Source organism: Corylus avellana, chromosome ca2 (assembly GCF_901000735.1).
Source record: "Corylus avellana chromosome ca2, CavTom2PMs-1.0".
Taxonomy (NCBI): domain Eukaryota; kingdom Viridiplantae; phylum Streptophyta; class Magnoliopsida; order Fagales; family Betulaceae; genus Corylus; species Corylus avellana.
Genome location: NC_081542.1, coordinates 25,519,792 through 25,522,993, shown reverse-complemented (window position 1 = coordinate 25,522,993; position 3,202 = coordinate 25,519,792).

Here is a 3,202-nt window from a genome sequence, read left to right as displayed (position 1 = left end):
CAACAACCACTATTTTGCCACGTGTGCCACTCAATATAAAATAATAAAATATTATTATTTTTTAAAAGATAAATATAAAATAAGATAATAAAAATTAAAAATAATTATTAAAAAATATGGGGTGGCCGAACCACCCCATAGGGGGTGGCTGGCCGACCACCCCAGTTCAGCCTTGGGGGTGGCTCCTTGGGGGTGGCCGAAGCCACCCCCAAGGCTAAACTAGGGTGCGTGGCCAGCCACCCCCTATGGGGTGGTTCGGCCACCCCATATTTTTTAATAATTTTTTTTTATTTTTTATTATCTGATTTTATATTTATCTTTTAAAAAATTATAATTGTTGAAATAATAAATATGAGGGAATATGCGGAAGCAATATAGAGAAAATGAACACAAAAAAACTTTCGGGTGGTTCGGTGTTAGACACCTACGTCCACCACTCAGAATACCCCTAAGGGCTACATTGTGCTCATTAACTTGATTTGTCTACAATACAAAGGTTCCTATTTATAGGGTAATGTCTAAATACAAGTTTAGTAATCAAATCTCATTGATTTGATTACAATCCCATTATATGATTATAATCAACCCATAAATAGAGAATATTTCAATATCAACATAATTATGGAATATATGGAAAATATAATATATTTTCCATATATTCTGACATCCCCCCTCAAACTCAAGGTGGAATATTCTAGAACCTTGAGTTTGAAATCCGAAACAATGATGACGGCGGTGGTTGGAGGCAGGGAACGGGCTGTAGATGACGATTGCCGAAGGAGATAGAGGCTGGCGGGCAACCAGCGACGGCGGCAGGTGGCTGGTGAATGCAGATTCAAAAGGGCCGACAATGGGCCAAACTCCAAAAAGGGGCCGACAACGGGCCAGGGCTGACAATGAACCAAAAATAAAAGGGGCCAACAACGGGCCAAGGCTGACAATGAGCCAAAAATAAAAATGAGCCGACTACGGGCTAGAGCTGACTATGAGCCAAAAATAAAAAGGGCCGACTACGGGCTAGGGCCGACTTGGGCCAAAAATAAAAGAAAATGAGCCCACTTGGGCGGTTATCAGATCGGCGCACCGAACCTGACCGGCGCGTGGCGCGCATGATGTGGTCCACTTGGACCGCTTTTTTTTTTTTCACTTGGCTGACACCTTCTCTTTTCTCCCTTTTCTTTTCTTTCTTTTCTCTCTCCTCACTCCACGCCACACGCAGCACCTTTTTTTTTTTCACCTTCTCTTTTCTCCCTTTTCTTTTCTTCCTTTTCTCTCTCCTCACTCCACGCCACACGCGACACCTTTTTTTTTTTTTTTTTTTTGTGGAGCAGTCAGCCGCGGCAGAAACTGTACATGCCAGGGACGGAAATTGACGAAGGTGGAGGGCGGTGAACGGATCTGGATGGCACGGAACCTGGTGATGAGGGCCTACGGTGGCAGGGCGGCGTGGTCTGAGTGGCGCTTGTGGGTCGCGGCCTGGTGGACCGTGGGCTGATGCCGGAGAAGGCCAGAAGGTGGCGCGGCTCTCTCTGGACGGTGACTGTAAGGAGCAAGCTAGAGTCGGTGCTAGGATGCCAGCAGGCAGCAGAGAGCGGCGACTAAAGGCCATAGATCTACCGTCTTCCATGCTTCTGTGAAATGCTAGAGCAGGTGCGGCGGCGTTGGGCTGGGCCGTGGAAGGCCATAAGAGGCATGCCGGGGCTGGGCCGTGAGCGGGAACAGAAGTCGGTGGCTGACGGCTTTCTCCGGGAAGCAGCCATGTGCGCTGCAAATCTGGGTTTTTTTTTTTTTCTTCAAGAAACAAAACAAACAATAGATCGAAGAAAAAGAAATACCAGAAAGAAATACACAGACCATTGGGCCATACAATGGCTCTGATACCATGTTGAAATAATGATTATGCGGAAATAAGCGGAAGCAATATAGAGAAGAAACACAAAGAACTTACGGGTGATTCGGTGTTAGACACCTACATTCACCACTAGAAATACCCATAAGGGCTACATTGTGCTCATTAACTTGATTTGTCTACAATACAAAAGTTCTTATTTATAGGGTAATGTCTAAATACAAGTTTGGTAATCAAATCTCATTGATTTGATTACAATCCCATTATATGATTATAATCAACCCATAAATAGAGAATATTTCAATATCAACATAATTATGGAATATATGAAAAATATAATATATTTTCCATATATTCTGACAATAATATTTTTTTTATTTTATATTGAGTGGGACACATGGCGAAATGGTGGCTGTTGGATGAAAATTAATGGTTAGGATTTCAAAAAAAAATTGGTGGGCAATTTTTCCACTATTGCTTTGTCTGAGCTTTATATTTTTCTATATCTTTATAAATAATTTCTTTCACTCGGGGTGATGCCCCCCGCAAGGGACAAGGATCCTATTTCCTCTCCCCAAAGAGGGGTTTTCATTTAATGCCAATAAAAAACGATATTTCCCCCAACAAATAGGAGCTTAGCCTTTGCAATGAAAATTTATGTCCGAGACATAGACGGTAGCAAGGCAATTATCATATGTTGAGATAAAATAATTCTAGGGTCACAAATGAAGCAGAAAAATAGTAGAATAGTAAAATAATAACCAGTTACACAGGATATAAAAATTTAAGTGGTTCAGCTTAACAAATATACATTTACTGACGGAGACGATCAAGGAAAAATTCACCAACAAAATGATAGAGTACAAAGAATAGTACAAATAAACCCAAAAGCCCCAATACGTCCAAGCTCACTTTTACATAAAAGAGAATTACAAAAGGCACTTAATGACAACCAATAAAAGAACAAAAGCTAAGGCCCACAGTCAGACTTGATAAATCAAGTCACAGGATCCGGATCCCCTCTCATTGGAGGGAAAATTGGAGATTCTACAATTGTTAACCTTGGCTATTCAATATTATCAACGGCTCAGAGCATGCCACATGTCCCCACTAAAGTTTAAATAATAAAATATTATTAAATTTTTAAAAAGAAAATAAAAATAATAAAAAATTTAATTAAACTAATAAACCCCAAATGAGCCATGGGAGTGGCCGAACCACCCTCTGGGCCGACGCCAACCCCATGGCCACAGGAGGTGGTTCATTTTTTGGGTTTGGCCCTAGTGGGTGGCCGAACCACCCCTTGGGGCCCTAGAGGGTGGCGTCTGCCACCCCTAAAGACCGGTTGGGGGT